Here is a 21,895-nt window from a genome sequence, read left to right as displayed (position 1 = left end):
TCCATCAGGACGACATAGCCATCTCACCCAAAAATAGATTTTTCGCTTCGCTCAAAATCCGTTTTTTGGGCTCAAGCCATGTCGTCCTGATGGAAGTATACTTGAGCATTACTGTATCTGTGGATTCTCAAAACGTGCCGTACTCTCAAGAAGGTATTTCCCGGTCAAACCAGACCTAGAGACCTAAGATGTTACCGTCATACATCTTTTCATCTAACCATAGACTATGTTAGTGCTTCCTGCCCCCTACAGGGAAGAGTCGTACTAGACTCAGGAAAAGTCTCGAAGAGTACATATACCTATGTATGAATAACAGACAAGCCAATATAGTGGTCTCACTCTATATCATGTAAAGCATAGTTTGTAAAAGAACCATTGAGTCAATATGAAATACCGACCAGTTCCCGTTCGATTACTGGATTGGACAAAGGTTTATATCCGGGTAAGAGGAAAACTTGCACATCCGCTACCGTCCCCTTAGGGCATGGAGTCCTCCCGCTAGGGGAAAGCATAAACCAATGAAAGATGCTTGCATAAAGGAACAATCTATTAGAATTATCCATGATAAAGTATACATAGTAAACGTAATGCTAAACCATTTCTTGTAAAATGACACAGGCGAAAGAGACGCAATGTTCACTAGAACTAGTTTATTGACAAACAATAAAAATAAAACAGGTTAAACAACAATTATACATATATAATAGGAGGATAACCAATTAATAAGCATAAGCATGATAGTAAACAGAAAAATTTGTTTATCTGAAAGAAAAACCATTAGCGCCACTTTTAACATACCGAGGTATCAAAATCATAAAAGTCTGTATTACTAATCAGTCACATTAGCGTTGGAAACGTTTGGCACACATGTCTGCACTTATGCTAGGTTCACCTTTGAATATGGAACAGTCAATGTGGGCACCCCAGTGCCCTAACACTTAGTCTGTAGAACAGTCCGTAACTACACACCCACCCCAGAATTAATCGTCCCAATTAATTTCGCTGTTCCTCGCAGAGTTAAACAGCAGGTTTAACGACACTACCCACTGCTACCACAGACCTCTTTAGTTGCTCCACTTGCTTCGCATAATGACAAAAGAAAACTCTGGAAGACTTCCAGCCAGTGTATGAGCGATGATGTTCGAAATCCATACTATTGAAGAAATTTAAGGATGAGGCAACTTTCCTCGGATCGTGACCTGCGGGTGTACTGTCTGGATCCGCTCTGCGAATAAAATATGTGATTTTCGCCCTTAGTTGTTTCAGCAATAAATTTGAGCCTGATGTTTCTCCCCTGAACAGTTGACCTCCCCTAAAGTCTGAAGTTCTACGAAAATAGACCTTTAAGCATTCCACTGGACATAGAGATGCATCTTCTTTCAGAGGGCAGATTCTCCAGGGACCCCACCTATTGTAGGGCAACTCATTCTTGGCGAGAAACGTAGGATCCGTAAACAGGTTCAGTTCTCCCCCATCCAAGAACTGAACACGACCTTCCTCTCTCGAGAGGGCTACTATTTCACTAACCCTGGCCCCCGACGCGAGTGGAAACAGGAAAATAACTTTTTGGGTCAAATCCTTTAAAGCACACTCCTCATTGTTCATCAGCGAAGCGAAATGGAGAACTTTATCCAGAGACCATGAAATGGGCTTCGGAGGTGCTGATGGTCTGAGCCTAGCAAAGGCCTTAGGAAATTTTGTTAAAAATGTCGTTAGAGAGGTCGACCTGGAAGGCATATAAAATGGGTCTTGTCAAAGCAGATTTACACGTTGATATTGTGTTGGCTGCTAACCCTTGACCATGGAGGTGGATGAAGAAAGATAAGCAGAAGTCCGTCGAGATCTTTTGTGGATTCTTCGCCTTGACAAAGGCCACCCATTTTCTCCATGATGACTCGTATTGTCTTCTGGTGGATTTGCACTTGTGTTCCTCTCGAAAGTCTATACTGCCTTTCGAGATCCCGAAACGTTTTCTCACTGCTAGGGAGAGAAAATCATGAGCTGCAGGTTCCGGGTTTTCAGTGATGAAGCGCAGACAGTCGTCTTCTGAACTCGCTGGGTCAAAACTGGATCTGGTAGTGGTAGACACTTCAGCTGTAGTTCTAATGCCAGAGGGAACCATACACTGTTCGGCCACTTGTGAGCCACTATTGCCGCTACTCCCTTGAAAGATCTCAGTTTGTTGAGGACCCTCAATAGAAGGTTGTGAGGAGGGAACAGGTAAATCCTGGACCATCTGTTCCAGTCGAGGGACATCGTGTCCACTGCTTCCGCTAAGGGATCCTCGTATGGGGACACGTAAAGGGGTAACTTCTTGTTGTCTTTCGTCGCAAAGAGGTCTATCTGCAGTTCCGGGACTTGACTCAAGATGAAGGAGAACGATCCTGCGTCTAGGGACCATTCCGACTCTATTGGTGTGAACCTGGATAGAGCGTCCGCTGTCACGTTGCGGACTCCTTGAAGGTGAACTGCTGACAGGTACCATTTCTTCTTTTCCGCTAGCCGAAAGATGGCGAACATCACTTGGTTGAGTGACGGTGACCTCGATCCTTGTCGATTCAAGCATCTCACTACCACCTCGCTGTCCAGTACCAACCTTATGTGGATCGAGCGGCGAGGGGAGACTTCAAGGTAAGGAGTACTGCCATAGCTTCCAGAAAGTTTATGTGAAATGCCTTGAATAGATTGGACCAGGTTCCTTGGGCCTTCTTCCGATGAGAATGACCTCCCCATCCCTCCTTCGAGGTGTCTGTATGAATAGTCATAGAGGGGGGAGGTGGCTGGAGAAGCACCGACTTCTTTAGTTGCTTGACTTGGGACCAAGGCCTGAGAAGCGTACGTAGACGAGGCGGTACTGGCCTTATCAGATCTCTTCGCGCGTTTGATGCATAACTTCTCCAAACTCCGGTTGCATCCTTTAGCTGTGCTCTTAGCACTGGGTCTGTTACTGAGGCAAACTGGAGAGAACCCAGGACTCTCCTGTTTGCGTCTTGATATTCTTTCGGAATCCAGAAGTCTCTTGACAGAACCCGCTATCTCCTTCCTTTTCTTCGCAGGGATGGAGAGTTGGTGTGACACTAGGTCCCAGTGGATTCCCAGCCACTGGAACTTTTGAGATGGAGAAATCTGAGACTTTTTTCTGTTGATCTTGAAGCCTAGATGTTCTAGGAACTGGGTCACCTGTAGGGAAGCTTGCAAACACACTTGTCTTGGATGCTGCCCACACCAGCCAGTCGTCCAGGTAGGCTACCACCTGGATTCCTTTTAGGCGTAATTGTTTGAGAGCTGCGCTCGCAAGCTTCGTGAAGATCCTTGGGGCTATGTTTAGCCCGAATGGCATGGCTCTGAAGGCGTAGAGTCTTTGATGTAGCTTGAACCCTAGGTAGGAGGAGAGGTGACGATTGATTGGAATGTGCCAATAGGCGTCTGACAAGTCTATGGAGACGGTAAATGCCCGCTTGGGCAGTAAGGTCCTTATGTATTGCAGTGTTAGCATCTTGAACTTGCAGTTCACTATGAACTTGTTGAGTGGCGACAAGTCCAGAATGACTCTGAGTTTTTCTGAGTCCTTCTTGGGAACACAAAACAGCCTCCCTTGGAATTTGATGGACTTTACCCTTCGGATTACTCTTTTTTTTCCAAGAGTTCTCGAATGTACTCCTCCAGAATGGGGGTGGAGTGTTGGAAAAAACGTGGGCACGGGGGTGGAGTGCTGTTCCAGCTCCAACCCAGTCCATTCTTGAGTAGGCTGTGGGCCCAGGGATCGAAGGTCCAACGATCCTGAAAAATCTGAAGTCTCCCTCCTACCGGTATCATTTCACTTTGGCTGCTGTTGCCCTGAGGTCTTGCCTCCTTGACCGCGACCACCCCTAAATCCCCTCCCCCTTGAGGGGCGTCTAGACGAACCTCTGGCTGCTCCTCTAGCTCTTGCTCGAAAGGTAGTAGACTGCCCTTCAAACGCTGGGTTAAATGCCGGAGACTGAATAGTCACGGTTTGGGGTACCCACTGGTACGTGGCCGGGGTTTGTGCCACCATCTGGGGCACTGTAGGCAAAGGAAGTTGTTGCTGCTGCTGTCTGAATGGCTTGGCTGGCCGAGAGGGTAGCCTAGGCTTTTTAGTCTTCCTCTTTGGTTGGGGACCCTCATCCGGGGAAGACTTTCTCTTAAGAGATAGGCCCCACTTCTGGAGAAGGTTTCTATTCTCCGTGGCGGCCTTATCCACTACCTCCTTGACCGCTTCACTAGGGAAGAGATCTTTGCCCCAAATGCAGGAGGAGATTAGTTTCCTTGGCTCGTGCCTCACCACAGCCGAGGCGAGCACGAACTCCCTACACGCCCTGCTAGCTTTGACGAAGCTATAAAGGTCCTTCGTCACTGTGGCTAGATGTGTCTTAGCCACTACCATAAACATTTCATGGGCTTTGGGGTCACTTGCCATTGTCTCCAGAGTCGTTTGAAGAGACATAGAGGCAGCAAGTCTTTCTTTTGTCTCAAGCTCCCTGCGCAAAAGAAAGTCAGACAGCTTCGGGAGGTTTTCACCGAACTGACGTCCGGCAATATCGGCCTCCAACTTCCCGACTGAGAAGGTAAGATGGACGTCCTTCCAGTCTTTCTGGTCCATGGGTAAGGCCAAAGATAATGGTTTACACTCCTCCAAGGAGGGGCATGGCTTACCCGCCTCGACCTTTTTCAGCACGGCCGTAAACCCTTTCTGCATAAAGGGAAAGGCTCTAGAAGGAGAGGACACAAAGGAAGGGTGCTTCTTACTCAAAGCGGGTACCTTTGAGTTTGTGAAGCCCCTCTCTTTCATCGAGCTTGACGTCAAGGCTTGAGCCTTAGCATGGTAAAAAACTATGACTCCTTCGGCTCCGTTTCTTCCTTTGAGGCTGGTTCCTTCCTTAGGCGGACATAGCAGTCCGGGTACGACTCCTTGCTGGGCCAAAAATTCCACCTCCTCAAGGGGAATTGAGCCCAATTTCTCCGAAATGACGATCTTACCCGTCGTCATAGGCATGTGCTCGGCATACCTCCAAGGGTTGGCATCCGAGCATAAGGGAAGGTCCTTCACGCTGAGCTTCTTCTGGGGCCCACGTGATGCTGCAAGTCTTCGCATCTCTAAATTCATTGCAGCAGCCTTCTCATTATTTTCCTTCTGCATCTGTTGGATCATCCCAACGATGGAAGAAAGGGTCTTTCCCAGATCCTCTGGGAGAGAGGACGATCTTGAGGGAACAGGTTCAGGGGCCTGAACCGGGGTAGCCGACTCCTCGTCGAATTCCTCCTCTTCATTGTCTGGAGCCTGGGTCAGCTCCTCTTCCTGGTCTTCTGCCAGAAGGTCTTTTTCCGTGTACTCAGACACCTCCGACATCCTATCGTCCAGTTGGATGTCTTGCAGGGCATCCGCGACTTCAGCATCCACCGGGATCTGAACCAACGGCATCTCCGCTTGAGGCTGTGGAATCACTGCATCTGCTGATGCCTTGGGGAAAAGGTAAGCCCTCATCTTCTCGCTTGGAAGATAGGGACCAGAAGTGTTCTTCTGAAAGCCCCTTACCCAGGTACAAAGCTTCTCCCTTGCTGCGTCCCTTGACTCCGCCACATATCACTAGATAAACATAGCTTAAAGTAACTAAGCTAGAAAGGAAAGAAGGAAAGACACACACTTGTATTTCCTGCCCAGTCAATTGCTGTAACCTTCCAGATATATTTTGTTATTCTATACCAGAGTGACCAATAAGTAATTTCCAGAGGAAATAGGTGTAGCTCACACCAAAATAAGTAATTTTAGAATACCGGATAGTAGAGAAGAAAGAACTCACTTTCTTTATCTAAATGGTTTCACCAAAGGGCTGTACAAGACAACACAAGAGTGTTAGAAATATACTATACTATAGTTTTCTCCATGCAGTATATCCTATACTGAAAAATACTGGCTACAGTATATAAGTTGATGTGCCGGCCGGCACATAACTTAACTTAGTTCCAAAGTATACTACTTTTAGACTATTAGGTGGAAGAAAGCTGGCTCGAATACGTGTGCCGGCTGGCAACTAAACAAGATAGCACCCGGCTGCCGGCCGCCAAACATAGCGGCCGGCAGAACTTTGGTGTGTTTCTATTGCCAGCCGGCAGGGGCTGCTGGCCGGCAACTAAACAATGATAGCACCCGGCTGCCGGCAGAACTATGGTGTGATACTATAGCCGGCCGGCAAGGGTATACTACCAATGCCGGCCGGCAGCAAAAAGAACCAGAGAACTTCCAACTGCACGGCTGCTGGCCACTCAGGCCGGCAGCCGGGCTAGGGTACAAACACTAGAAGAGAAACAGGATGGATGCCGGGATAATAGACGGTACTGCCTCATAGCCCGGCAACCAGAAAGAGTGCACACAAAGAAGGGGAGAATATGAATTCAGGCTTCCTTGTCCAATGCCATCTGGCTCTACAGACAAACATGGATGAGAGACCAAGGGAGGTCTGGGGAGCACTCAAAAGAAGAAGGCCATTGCCGGCCGGCATGCACGCACTGCCGGCCGGCAAGGGACTGAGTCAACTCCACATCCTAACCTATGCTAGGTACAGATGTAGAATGACAGACAGAGATGTAATGGCTAGGCCATCACTAAGGAAAGAGGGGGAAGGGGGAAAGAGGGTCCTGCCAACCTTGCTCTAATAAAGAATCACCCGGCAGCCAAGAAAACTCATCTTAGCCTAGGGGGAATCTGAGGAGGGAGGCCGGCAGTACTTGCCAACTCCCTCAGAACCAAAGCAAGGAAGGCGTTGTTATTCACAGTAAAGGAGGACCTCATCCTCCACACTGAGAAACACAACACTGGACTAGTCTGCTAGATCACAAAAAGAAGGAATCATCTCGTACAGAAACCTTCGAAAGTGAGCTAAGGAGGCTAAGCCTCCTATGTCTGCTCTAAGCCTAGCAAGGGAATCTCAATCACAATGCTAGAAAGAAACAGACCCAGACTAAGAACTCTGACGTCCTGCCCCCTCCTGAAGCCAGACTTACTGGAAACAGGAAAGAACAGAAACACCCTAATATAGTTGTATCTTATTGTCAATTCAGATAAACCAATAGGGTTAAGCCCAAGGCTTAAACAGAAGGAAAAGGGATTGCACACATTCTCCGAGGAGAAGACAGCAACCGGGGAGTATGAGAAAGTATACTAGGGCCCCATAGGCAATAAGCCTAGGCGCGAAGAGAATCGATTACCTAAATCACCGAAACTCACTCGTATACTATCTTGGAAGAAAATCAAGAAAATCTTAAATGTATAAAACTGCCTAAAGCTTCAATAAGATTTTAAAACACTCGGAAATCTGAATATTATGCAGGAAAGTACTAGGGCCAAACGTCTAGGCTACAAGGTCTAGCGTAGGCCAGGATTGGCAAATCATTCGCCAAAACGAAAATACTAAAAGCATCATATAAAGAATTCCTATGTAAAGCTAAATAGCTAAAATTATTAAAGCGTAACAGCCGGGAACGTCGCTCTGGCTAATTAAATGACTCATGCATGGCGAGCGACAGCGTCCAGGACGCTTCCGGTAGGCAACAGCTCTTGTAACGAAGATATCGCTATCGAATTATCTTAAAATCATCAAGAGCTTACATTTATACATAAAAGAGATAATACTCAACTTATCAGAGGCAGAAGAAGTTGGAGAAAGCACCATGATGTTGAAAATAATCCAAGAAACGCGAGATAACACAGGGGAAACACCGAGTTGTTGAGCTACGGAAAAAGGAATACAGATGGCGCCGTCGGCGGCGCTATGCACGCATACGAAACGAGAGAGGAGAGGTACCTTGCTAGCGGCTCTCCTTTCTTTCTCGTTTTTCGTTTTCTTGCCACTTGACCCCTTCGAAGTGTTAATTCTGTTCGGGGTGCAGATTGCTATGTGGCGTGTCAAGAATACGTCCTCTGATATTTTGCGATATCCCTAGTTCTTTTATTTAGGGATATTCGCTCCAGGAGTTAGAATTCTGGGTACCTTAAGGTAAATTCTCTGGGAATATCACCGTAGTCAAATATTCCCAAGGAAGCTACCCTATAGGAACTTCCATCAGGACGACATGGCTTGAGCCCCAAAAACACGTATTTTCCACATAAAACCCGTATTTTCCCCATAAAACAAGTTTTTCCCCCATAAAACAAGTTTTTCCCCAATAAAACCAGGGTTTAAAAAAATAACTCCGTGTTTTATTTCTTATAGGTACTGTCGTTATTTCTTAAAGGTACTGTCGTCACTCACTTAGATAATGGTTGATTACCACCAGGCACCAAATATAACCAGATACTGCCACTAGAGAGCTATGGGGGTCCTTTTGACTGGCCAGACATTGGATCCTTCTCTCTGGTTCATTTTCTCTTTGCCTAAACACACACCGTATAGTCTGGCCTATTCTTTACATATTCTCCTCTGTCCTCGTACACCTGACAACACTGAGATTACCAAAAAATTCTTCACCCAAGGGGTTAACTACTGCACTGTAATTGTTCAGTGGCCACTTTCCTCTTGGTGAGGGTAAAAGAGACTCTAGCTATGGTAAGGAGCTCTTCTAGGAGAAGAAGGAGTCTCCAAAATCAAACCATTGTTCTCTAGTCTTTGGTAGTGCCTTAACCTCTGTACCATGGTCTTCCACTTGTCTTGGGTTAGAGTTCTCTTTCTTGAGGGTACATTCGGGCACACTATTCCACCTTATTTCTCTTCCCCTATTTTTGTTGAAATTTTTATAGTTTATATAGTAGATATATATTTTAATGTTACTGTTCTTAAAATATTTTATTTTTTCCTTGTTTCCTTTCCTAACTGGGCTATTTTCCCTGTTGGAGTCCCTATGCTTATAGCATCCTGCTCTTCCATTTAGGGTTGTAGCTTAGCAATTAATAATAATACTGGTTGTAGGGACCAACTCAAAAGGAGATGTGGTCACTATTTTCAAGGTTTTTGTGGCAATAACCTCCAGTGAGACATTACAGGTCTGATATTCCCAACATGTTTGGCACATATCCTTGATTTACACTAATCAAGGATTTGTGCCAAATGAGTGGACGGGAAATATCGGTTATTTTTCCCTCCTAATGAGAAAATGCCTCGATGAATTCATTGAGCTTCAGCACAGCATATCATTCCCATGCTGAAACTTGGTGACGGGCAAGAGGGCTCTCAAACTTAGGGAAATTGCTCCCCAAGTTCGATTCTAAATTTCTCTCCCTTTTATCTATTTCTTCTGCTCAATATTACTTCGACCTTCTAATTTTATAAACTTTCTTTTGTGTTGCTATCCTTACTCTGATTACTATTTCTCTTAAGTTTATATATATATATATATATATATATGCATATGCATATATATATATATATATGCATATGCATATATATATATATGCATATGCATATATATATATATATATGCATATGCATATATATATATATATATATATATATATATATATGCATATGCATATATATATCTATATATATATATATATATATATATATATAATATATATATATATATATAGATATATATATGCATATGCATATATATATATATATATATATATATATGTATATATATGCATATGCATATATATATATATGTATATATATGCATATGCATATATATATATATATATGCATATGCATATATATATATATTTATTTTATTTTTCATTTATTTATTTATTTATATTTATTTTGTTATTTAAAGGGCTTGGATATTTCCACATTCGTTATTACGGCCTGCTTAGATGATTAGAAGAAGGGTTCACGGTTGGGAGGTATTTGTATTCAAAGCTATATGTGAGAATATTGCATGATCTCAGCCATCCCGAAGAGGGTTTGGACCTTTTTGGCGGAACCATTCTCAGAGGTTGGGTTATCGGAATCCAGGTGGATCCAATCCTTGAGGTGGGACTCTTGGTTTCTGGACAGAAGCCCATCCTTACAGATATGGGTAGGATGATTCCATATTTTCTTGGTCTCAGTCCTAACAGGCAGGTTTAGCTTACATCTGTGCCCCTATATCTGTTTTAGTGCTATCCTTCGGGTAGGGTATGGAGTGAACCATCTGGGAAGTATACACTCATTGTGCCGATAGTGGAGAATGCAAATCTCCTTTCCAATGTATATTTCCTTAATATTCTCAAGCAGGTAAACCAACAAAACAACTAACAAAAAAAAAATAAAAGAAAACCCCCACCCTTAACTAAGGATCCTTAATCACTTACTCTCCATCCCCTGAATATGCTCCCCCCCCCCCCCCGGCACTGTTGATGATCGCTGTTAATTTGATTAGGGAAATTTCTGTTGATGACCTCGGAACTGGAAATAACAGTTCTACTGATATTCTAAAACCAACTAATTTGGGTAACTCGAAGAAACCTCTAATCCTTCATGTTATCCAAATTCCAATAGACACAAATTATGGTAATTTATATTAAGCATTTGAGTGCTATTGATGTATAAAAAAGAATAAGAATGAAAATTGAAGATGAAAAATGGGATTCATGGATATCTTACAGTAGTCATGATGAAGCAGTTAAGCAACAAGTAACATGAATAATATTAAAGTTAATAACTTGAATGTCATGGCTGCTCTCTGCGATAACGTACCAAAAGATTTAGATGTGTATAGGCCTGCCGACTGGTTGGAAAAAGACGCTGATCTAGTTATGCCTTCCCAGAGAAAGCTGAAACCACCAATGTGACTTTTAGCTGAATCTAAGGGGGTTACAGGGAATTATTTCAAAATATGCAAATTAATTCAGAAAAAAGTAGGAACTTTTGCACCGTGAGATATATCTCGTTTTGTGAAAAATTAGCTTATCCATGCCAAATCAAGCACACAATCCGTAATACTGTTCAACCTTAAAAACAAGTAATGATGATGATATGTTTGATGTCAAACCCCACCTAAATTCTGGCTTTGGAAGGGGAGTAGTTTTAACAAAGATTTATATGAATTTACAGAGGAGGATATACTGGCCATATGTCTGCTAATTGTATGGAAAGTATACTAAGTCCCAGGTACTCAATGATTATCCTTACTTTCCAGGATGCTGATGTATTTTTCAATATTATTATTAAAAATGAAATGAATAAAGTATGACCATTCAAACAGAAGCCACTGCAATGTTTGAATTGTTTTAAATTTGGAAATCCATCTAAAGTTTGCAAAAATTAAAAAATGTGTGGTATTTGCTCCAAATTTTACCATGGAGAAAGTACACTTGAGGCCAGGTGTTTAAATTGCAACTCGAATTATAAATCCACTGACAGGAGCTGCGAGCTGTATAAGTTGGAAGAGCTGCCGTCAACAAATCACAGTTAGAACATATAAGTGTGGGACATGCCAAAAGACTATAAAATAAATCAAATAGCTGTGCCAAGGCATTAAAATCAAACCCACCCAGTACTGCCAATAGTTCAAAATAAAGAAATATACCATCTGTTAAAAAGCTGAAGGACAATGTAAACATATTACCTCCTGAGGCTTTGCCACAGTGTATTAATACTGGGGCATTGCCCATCCCTGTAGAACCTTCGTCCCCCAATACAAAAATAGTACAAACCTCACTCAGGTCATGTCCTTGCCTGATTTGATGGAGGTTACACTTGAAAACAACTTACCTGATGCACCTGTAGTGGGAAAGATGCAAAAACCTAAAATCCCACCATCTATTAATCGTGAAAGAGAGAGCCTTCCATCTCTCTCACCCCCCTCCATTAGAAACATTAAAATTGTGACAAAATAAATTTGATGTTCTGTCTGTTGATGTTTCTAATGAACCGGAATATAACTTGAATAAATCAGAAGTTCAAGTTGAGGTCCACAATCCACCTCAACAAATAGATCAAAAGGGCACAAAGGAACAGACAAATGTTAAACCCAATATATCAAGACCATCTCTTAAGAAACCTACTGAAAATAAGGTTAGATTATAAACTGCCAATGGGAAGACCTCATGCAAGATATCTTCCAGAAATAATCCATAGTTTTCTCCTCCATTTTGCAATGGAATTGCTAGGGTTTAAGGGCCAAATATGAAGAATTTAAGCTTCTAATTAATGAGCACTCCCCCATAATTGTATGTCTACAGGAAAGCAAGCTTGATGCTAACATTCTTCGTTCTCGAGAGTATGTTACTTATAGAACACCATATAATCAACAAGCAGGGAGCCATTGTGGAAGTCTCGTGTATGTTTGCCGAGATGTTCCCCAAATACCTTTATCTATTTGTACACCCCTGCAAGCAGTGGCTGTACAGATTGATATAGGGAGAAAATATACATTATGCTCTCTGTACTTACCTCCAAGTGATAACATTTCCTATGATAATTTAGTAGAGGTGATTCAACAACTCCCTCAACCTTTTCTGTTACTGGTAGATATGAATGGTAGACATCCTTATCTGGGGTGATGTTTTAGCAAACACAAGGGGCAATATTATAGCATCAATTGTGAAAAATTAGGATGCTAGGCTCTTTAATACAGGAGAGCCCACACACTTTCATAGCCAGACAGGTACTTTGTCGTGCATTGACCTATCAATCGCAAGCTCTAATTGTCTTCTCGACTTTGATTAGAGGACATTAGATGATGGGCATACTAGTGATCATGCACCAATCATTATAAACACCAATAATGATCCACCTTTACAGAGATAGCCATGATGGAATCTTGGTAAGCCAGACTGGGCTAGATTTCGTGAGGTAAGCAAAATTGAAGGGAATGCAAAACAGTTTGAAAATATTGATGATGCCATAGACTTACTGAATGGAACCCTTTATACAGCTGGAGATCATTCAGTTCCCAAAACAACTGGGTTATTCAAACAACGACCAGTCCCCTGGTGGTCTTCAGAACTAACTGCCCTGCACAGAGACACACGAATGTCCTTAACTTGATTGCGCAGACGCCGTACTGAGTACAGTTTGATTATATACAAGAAATGTAGAGCACAGTTCCATCGTGCCTTAAAAGAAGCTAGGCACCACTCTTGGGTATCTTTTGTTTCCTCCATTAACAGTAGAACACCACCATCCTCTGTGTGGAGGAAAGTAATAAAGATAGCAAGCAAATTCACCCCCAACCCACCACCAGTGTTGAAGGTAAATGATCAGTATGTGACCGAAGCAATTGAGGTTAGCAATGCCCTGGCTGATAGTTTTTCAAATGTATCTTGCAAGTGAAGGAGCCCCTGGTCACCAGTATAGGAGCATTGAAGAAAAGAAAATTCTAAATTTTGCAACAGGGTACACTCGAGCTCATTATTCTATCTTATTTCTCTTCCTCTTGTTTTGTTAACGTTTTTATAGTTTATATAGGAGATATTTAATTTAATGTTACTCTTCTTGAAATATTTTATTTTTCCTTAGGTTTCCATTCCTCACTGGGCTATTTTCCCTGTTGGAGCCCCTGGGCTTATAGCATCCTGCTTTTCCAAATAGGGTTGTAGCCTAGCAAGTGATAGTAATAATAATAACAGGAAGGGAAGTCATTCAATTCTCCTTTTACAGGAAAAGAGTTTGATTCCGCACTCGCTGCATGTAATGGCACAGCTCCTGGACCCTTTGGAATACCATATGCAATGTTTAAACATTTAGCCGTTAATAAAAAGTTATTTATTTTAAGCTTTATTAACAGAATATGGCATGATCATAGCTTTCAAAGTGTTTGTCATTATTTTAGCCTTTTTAAAACCTAGAAAGTATAAATTTTTAGCAGCAAACTCTCGACCAATTGCATTGACATCTTGGTTATGTAAGATCATGGAGAAGATGGTCAATGCAAGACTGGTGTTGTACCTGGAGAAGAAAGGTATTTCATCACCTATCCAGTGGGGATTTAGAAAAATGCACTCAACGACTGATGTGTTGATACGACTTGAGTCCTCTATTTGAGAAGCCTTTGCTTCCACACAGCATCATGTAACAGTCTTTTTGGACCTTGAAAAGGCATATAATACTGCATAGAGATATGGTATACTTAAAATAATTCATAATTTGGGATTATGAGGAGAGCTACCATTGTTCATTTAATCATTTATTTCACATTGATTTTTTCATGTGAGAGTGGGGAAACTCTATCTGAGAGAAAATGTCCAGAAGGAGGAGTTCTCCAGGGTAGTGTGCTAAGGGTAACCCTGTTTATACTTTCTATTAATGGGATATCCTCTGTCATTCCTCAAGATATTCTCTCGACACTATTTGTGGATGCCCTCTCCATATCATTTGCTGGAGCTGGAATGGTAATGATTGAGAGAAAACTACAACTCTCAATTGACAAAATTATTTAGTGGGGCTAATATGAATGGGTTTAATTTTTTTACAAGCAAAACTAGTACCGTCCATTTCTGTCATATCTGGGAGTACATCCTCTTCTACTTGGAGATTTGAATGGTAGACATCTTATAGGGGGGATGTTCTAGCAATAGAAGTGGTAACATCACATTATCATTGTGGAAAATGAGGATGTAAGACCTCTTAATACAGAAGAACCCACACATTTTCATATTCAGACAGGTACCTTGTCATCATTGACCTTTCAGTTGCAAGCTCTAACTACCTTCTCAATTTAGAACATTAGATGATTGGCATACTAGTGATCATGTACCAATTATTATAAACCAACAATAATCCACCTTTGCAGACATCACAATGGAACTTTGACAAGGCAGACTGGGATAGAGTTCACGAGCTAAGCTAAGTTGAAGGGAATGCAAAACATTTTGATAGTGTAGATGAAGCTTTAGACTTGATGAATAGAACTGTTCATACAGCAGGAGTCGTTTCAATTTTCTATATCACCAGGTTATTCACCCAGCAACCATTCCATTGGTGGTCAACAGAACTAACAAGCCTGCACAAAGCTAAAAGAAATGTAGAGCATAGTTCCATCGTGCAATGAAAGTAACTAGTTGCCATTCTTAGATGTCTTTTGTTTATTCAGTCAGCAGTAGAACACCACCATCTTCTGTATGAAGGAAAGTAAGAAAAAGATAGCAGGAGAATTTGCCCCAACCCACCACCTGTGTTGAAAGTGAATGATCAATAGGTGATTAAAGCACCAGAGGTTAGCAATGCCTTGGCGGAGAATTTCTCCAATGTATCATGCGAGTGTGAAGCAGCTCTTGGTCGCCAGCGTAGAAGCATTGAAGATCGAAAACTGTTAGATTTTACAACAGAAAAGGAGGAATCGAAAACTGTTAGATTTTGCAACAGAAAATGAGGAATCTTAAAATGTTTTTACCGAAAGAGAATTCAATTCATCACTTGCTAGTTGCAATGATATAGCCCCTGGCCGTGATGGAATTCCGTATGCAATGATTAAACGTGTATCCTTTAAAACCATATTTATTTTTAGCATTATTATCAGTATATGGCATGATCATAGTTACCCCACAGTCTGGGCACTAGCCATTATTTTAGCATTTTTAAAACCCAGTAAGGATTTAAGTTTTTAGCTGATATCTATCGACTAATTGCATTGACATCCTGTTTATTAAAGATCGTGGAGAAGATGGCCAATGCAAGACTTGTGTGTGGCACCTGGAGAAGAAAGGTATTTTATCACCTATCCAGCGTGGTTTTAGGAAAAGACGGGTTGGACTAGAGTCTTCTACTTGTGAAACCTTTTTTTTTTTCAAACAGCACACTTAAGACCATTCATGATTTGGGATTGAGAGGAGAGTTACCATTATTCTTTAAAGCATTTGTGGCACAAAGATTTTTTTCAGGTTAGAGAAGGTGAAATAATGTCTCAGAGGAAAGGTCAGAAATAAGGAGCTCCCCAGGGTAATGTGTTGATGTAACCCTATTTCCGTTAGCTGTAAATGGGATATCCTATATCATCCCCCAAGATATGATCTCTCCGTATTATTTGCTGGAGTTAGACTGGCAATGGTTGAGAGAAAACTACAATTGTTGATTGACAAAATTATTCATTGAGCTGATATGAATTGATTTAGGTTTTCAACAAGCCAAACTTTTGTTAACCATTTCTGTTGTATGCACCAACAATTGATTCCCCTGAAGAAAGGAAAGATGAGTACAATGAAAAACTGCAGAATGTTATAGATGAGATCCCAGAGAGAGATATGAAAATTGTGATTGGTGACTTCATTGCTAAAGCTGGAAGGAATAATCAAAATATAGAGAATGTGATGGGTGTTGAGGGTCTTGGAGAAGTTGCAAATGAAAATGGAGCACATTTCATAAGTTTTCGCTCAAGAAACAATCTTGTTATTGGAGGTACTTTTTTCCAGCACAAGGACATCCACAAATATATATGGACTTCACCATGTAACTATTACAAAAATCAAATAGATCGCATAGCCATTAGTAAAGAGGGAAGGAGGATTCTGAGAAATTTAAGAAGCTATGGAGGTACAGATATTGGTAGTAATCACCAGCTCCTCATTGCCACACTGAAATTAGAACTGAAAGCACCCAACCGAAATGTAGATCGAATACCTAGGTTTGATACAACTAAGTTTCTAGATGAGCACATAGAAACATTTGCAATTGAATGTGGAAATCGATTTGCAGTCTTTGAGACTTTAAGAGACAAGAGCAGACAATTGATGAAGAATGGTGTGATATTAAAAACATATTTCAGTCAGTTGGTAGTGAAGTTCTGGGACATGCAATTACTAGGAGAAAGCCGTGGATATCAAATGATACGTGGGATACTTTAAAAACGAGACAAAGACAGAAATTGATTGTTGAAAGTTTTCGAGGAAATAATGAAAATTACAAGATAGAGCATGCTAAGTATTCCAGTATTGATAGTAAAGTCAGAAGAAAAGCCAGGAATGACTGGAGAGAGTATTTAGACAGCAAAGCAGATGAGGCTGACAAAGCTATGCATTCAGGGAGTGGCCTTGGTGTAAGAATTGCTCATAGAATTATTAATGAAATCTCTACGGGGCAAAAAAGAAGCATATACCCATCTAAAAGAGGGATGGATCTGTTATACCAAGAGAAGATGAAGAAAGGCAATGTTGGATGGAACACTTTAGTGAGGTCATGAATAGGAGATATGAAGGGAATAATTTAATTGATATAACTGAAGCTGATTAAGACCTTAATATGTCCATGAATGAATTCAGTGTTTGTAAAGTCTAAGTTATCATTAAAAAACTAAAGAGATGGAAAGCCCCTGGTTATGATAGAGTAACTTCTGAGATGATACTGGCTAAAAATGAGTGACCCCAAAGTATTTGCAAGAATATTTGGTAGAATGTGGCCTGAAGAAGCAAAACCTGATGAATGGGAATTAAGTGTGTTGGAGACAATGGCTTAAAAAAAAAATCCGACAGTTGCAATAATTACAAAGGCATCAAACTTACGCCAGTTGTCATGAAAATATATAGTATGTTTATTCTAAAGAGGCTAGAGAGAAAGATTGATGAAAAGCTGAGAGATGAACAAGCAGGATTTAGAAAAGGTAGAAGTAGCACAGACCAAATTTTTATTTTGAGACATGTACAACAATGCATAGAATATAGAAATCCACCACTTCAGATGGCATATATGGACTATGAAAAAGCCTTATATAGTGTGCATTGTCCAATTTTGTGGAAAGTCCTGCATTATAGAATTCCTCTTAAATAGGTAAATTTAATTAAGTCTGTTCATGAACATAGGAAATGCTGAGTTAATGTTAGTGGCGTCCTATTAAATGAATTTCCAGTGAACAGTGGAGTACTCTAAGGGAATGTGTTGTCACCTATGTTGTTTATCCTCCTCATGGATTTTGTAATGCCTTGAACAGTAGGAGATGGAAGAGAAGGATTGGACTGGATTGGTAATAGGAAATTAGCTGACCTAGAGTATGCTGATGATGCTGTCCTTATTAGCAGAACACCACAGGATTTACAATGAGTTGGTGAGAACGGAATATGCAATGAAGGGGAAATATCATTGGATGGAGAAAGGATTAATGAGGTAGAATTATTTAAAGATTTTGGAACTATGATTTCTAATACAGGGTCTTTAGAATTAAAGTTTAACGAAATATTGAAAAAAGGCAAATCAGACAATGGCTAGGTTAAGTAAAATTTGGAAATCAAATCACCTGAAATTAACTATAAAATCAGGCTATATATCAGTTTAGTGAGATCAGTGTTATTTCATGGACATGAGTCATGGTATGACAATGAAACAATATCCAACAGATTTAGTAGATTTGAGAACAAAGCCCTAAAAAGAATATTGACTGTCAAGATATTGGTAGAAATAAAGTGCTCCCATGTAGGATTGCATCAACCCCTCCATGGAAATTACCGATACTCACAAAAAAAGGCCAATACCGATACTATCAGCACATCTCTATTAAAAACCCAAAATATTTGTAAACACAATCAGACCAAAATTGGAGAAATGCTAAAGAAAGTGAAAAACATCAAATTGATGTATGCTTTAAAGGTGGAAATGGAAATATTATCCACAATAGAGATGGGGTGATAAAAATTGCAGAGGATTTCTATAAAGTGATTTAAGAAATAACTTCATCATTAGAAATAATGAAACACCTGAGCTGGTACCAAACGTAACAGTAGGAAAAATGAAGAAATCATTAGAAGGCATGAAAAAAGGCAAAGCAGCAGGAGAAGATGGCCTAACAATTGATTTAATAATAGATAAAACAGATTTCATAGTAGTAAAATTTGCTGTACTCTACACCAAATGTCTGCAAGAATGCTCTATACCTATAGCTGGGAAAAACTTTAACATTTTACTAATTCACAAAAAGGGAGATATAAAAGATATGGAAAATTACTACCCAATAAGTTTACTCCGTAATATATAAAATCTTTACAGTCTGAATAAAAAGACAGCTATACTTTAATCAACCAAGAGAGCAGACAGGCTTTAAGAAATGGGTATTCAACAACTGACCAGCTAATGGAAAAATCAACAGAGTATGACAAACCACTATGAATATCATTTATAGACTGTGAGAAAGCTTTTGATTCTGTCAAAACCTCGTCAGTAACGAAAGCCCTTCAATAAACAGGAATAGAATAGTCTTATTTTAAAACGGTTGAAGATATCTATACAGAAAGTAGAGCAATCCTAAAGTTACACAAAGATAGTGAGAAAATTTCAATTGAGAATGGAGTTAGACAGGGAGACACCCCATCTTTCCTAAGTTATTCACAGCATATCCAGAAGAAGTTTTTGAGAATTTACATTGGAAAATGTAGGAAATAATATTAATGGGGAATATGTTAACAACTTAAGATTTGCAGATGACATAGTTGTGTTCAGTGAATGATGGGGGGAATTGCAAAAGAGTATAGAAAATTTGAATAGAGAAAGCGAAAATGTCGGACTGAAAATTAATATTAGTAAAACTAAGATAATGTTTTATGAAAATGAAGAGAAGAAATAGTTATGAACGAACCTCTAGAGATTGTTAATGAATATATGTACTTAAGACATTTACTAAGTGTTTCCCTAGGACACGAGACCGAAATTAAACGAAGGATAAGCATGGTATAGAAAGTATTTGGTAAACAAAATGAGATTATGAAAAGTGAAATGCCACTTTCTCTTAAAAGGAGTTTTTAATGAGATGCTTCTACCAGTATTAACTTATGCATCAGAAACTTGGATCCTTACTAACGCCTTAGAACATGGGCTAGTTAAAACTCAAAGAGCAATGGAAAGAATAATGATGGGCATAACACTAAGAGACAGAAAAAGAGCAACGTGGATACGAGAGCAAACTAGAGTAGAGGATATTCTAACAACATGTAAGAAAAAGAAATGGACATGGACAGGACATATAATGCAAATGACAGACAATAGATGGACATTAAAAATCACAGAATGGGTCCCTATAGATTTTAAAAGAAGCGGGGGAAGGCAAAGAAGACAATGGATTAACGAACTAAGATAGTTTGATTGTGTGGACTGGCAAAGAAAAACCATAAACCGACACAAGTGGAAGGACATGTCTGAGGCCTTTGTTCTGCAGTGGACGAGTTATTGCCTATATATATATATATATATATATATATATATATATATATATATATATATAATATATATATATATATATATATATTATATATATATATATTATATATATATATTATATATATATATTATATATATATATTTATGTATATATATATATATATATATATATATGTATATATATCTCTGATCACGCTAAGCTCTTCCGTCTCTCAAGTACGGTAGAGAAAGTAGTCATACCCTGGTGAGAGGGATGTGCATGTATGTATATTTATCTAAATATTTAGCTATCATTTTTGACAGGTCGTGTACACTAGTATATATTTATCTATTTGTATATGTTTAGTCTAAGTGTGTGTGTTTGTATGTATATATATATATATTATATATATATATATATATATATTTATATATATATATATATATATATATATATATATATATATATATATATATGTACTATATAAACAATACTTAATGTATTTATATATAATATTTTCTCTTTCATCTCCAGCCTGTTTGCTCGTCTTGGAGATTTTCCCAGTGCAACGTTTGGGTCACCGTGATTCTCCTTAGGGCTATGTGAGAATTTAGAATGTCAGTCTGAACTGTATTAAAGGTATGTGTCTGTATGTTTGCTTTTTATAGGTATAGGATTCATGGAATAATCAACTGTGTGTATTATTATGTCCGGACTAGGTTGAGTGAGGGAAGTTTGTTATTAACGTGCATTGAATAGTTGTGTTGAATGTGATTAAACTTCTTTTATTAGTGGTGTAGGTTTTTAGGATAGCAGTGTTTTTTTTTATATATTTCCACTTTCCATTTTTTTAGTTTTCAAACATATTTACTTCTTGGAGTTAAGGTACAAATTGCATTCTTTTAAACTTGGTAGTTGAAGTGACTTCAGAAAGTAAGGGTAACTGATGTGTAGATATTATTACTCTATGGTTAGATATTAGTTCTTAGTTCTATTTATACTAGAGAAAAGAACATGAAAATTTTTATAATCTGGTTTATATTTTTAATTTCCCATATGCATAACCTTTTTTTGAATCATGACCTATCCATCATCCTCTTTTCCATCAGCAGGGCCTCGTTTATTTCTTATTTCTTATTCTGTCAGAGTTTTCTGTTTCCATGTGGTCTTGGCCTTTGTTAAAGTAAATAAACTTCTTCAACACTGCCTCGTCGGAGTTGAGGGGACATAAGAAAACAGGGGATTTTTATTATAACTTTAATCAGTGACGTTATCTAGCTGCTTGATTTTATCGTGTTTGTGAGGTTATAAACCCTTTAGGAATGAGGCAGAGGTGCTCTTGATTGTTGCAATGTATCTCTGGAAAGTAAAATCTGACGGCAGGTAAATCCGTAAGATGAGATGAGTGCGCTGTTAAATGTCAGACATGTATAAACCAGTAAGTAATTGAAGAAGTATTTGTGTCGTGAGGATATTTCCATCAACGGTTAATATGGGTAAAATAAGGTATGTTGATTTTTCTCTGGTAAATGATGAGAATGTCCATCTCAACCAACAGTAACAAATGATACTTTACTTCAGTTGTGAAAGAAATTTTGTCTGCATCTGTATCATTTTTGTATTTTTCCACAGTAGCATTTATGATATATATATATATATATATATATATATATATATATATATATATATATATATATATATATATAATATATATATATATATATATATATATATATATATATATATATGTATATATACATATGTATATATATATATATATATATATATGTATATATACATATATATATATATATATATATATATATATATATATATATATATATATATATATATCAGTAATTACTTGTCCATTGCAGAACAAAGGCATCAGACATGTCTTTCC

General features: G+C 39.3%; 1 long non-coding RNA gene across 1 annotated transcript in view; it reads left to right on the top strand.

Moving 5' to 3' along the window:
* Positions 1-21,895, top strand: part of LOC137630221 (uncharacterized) — a 52,083-nt gene that overhangs the window by 14,074 nt on the left and 16,114 nt on the right. Inside the window, exon 2 of the long non-coding RNA XR_011041693.1 lies at positions 20,527-20,631. This is a non-coding gene — a long non-coding RNA (uncharacterized lncRNA). The remainder of the gene's footprint in view (positions 1-20,526; positions 20,632-21,895) is intronic.

The sequence above is a fragment of the Palaemon carinicauda genome, chromosome 38 (genome assembly GCF_036898095.1).
Source record: "Palaemon carinicauda isolate YSFRI2023 chromosome 38, ASM3689809v2, whole genome shotgun sequence".
In the NCBI taxonomy this organism is placed as follows: domain Eukaryota; kingdom Metazoa; phylum Arthropoda; class Malacostraca; order Decapoda; family Palaemonidae; genus Palaemon; species Palaemon carinicauda.
This window is presented reverse-complemented; position numbering and strand designations above follow the sequence as displayed.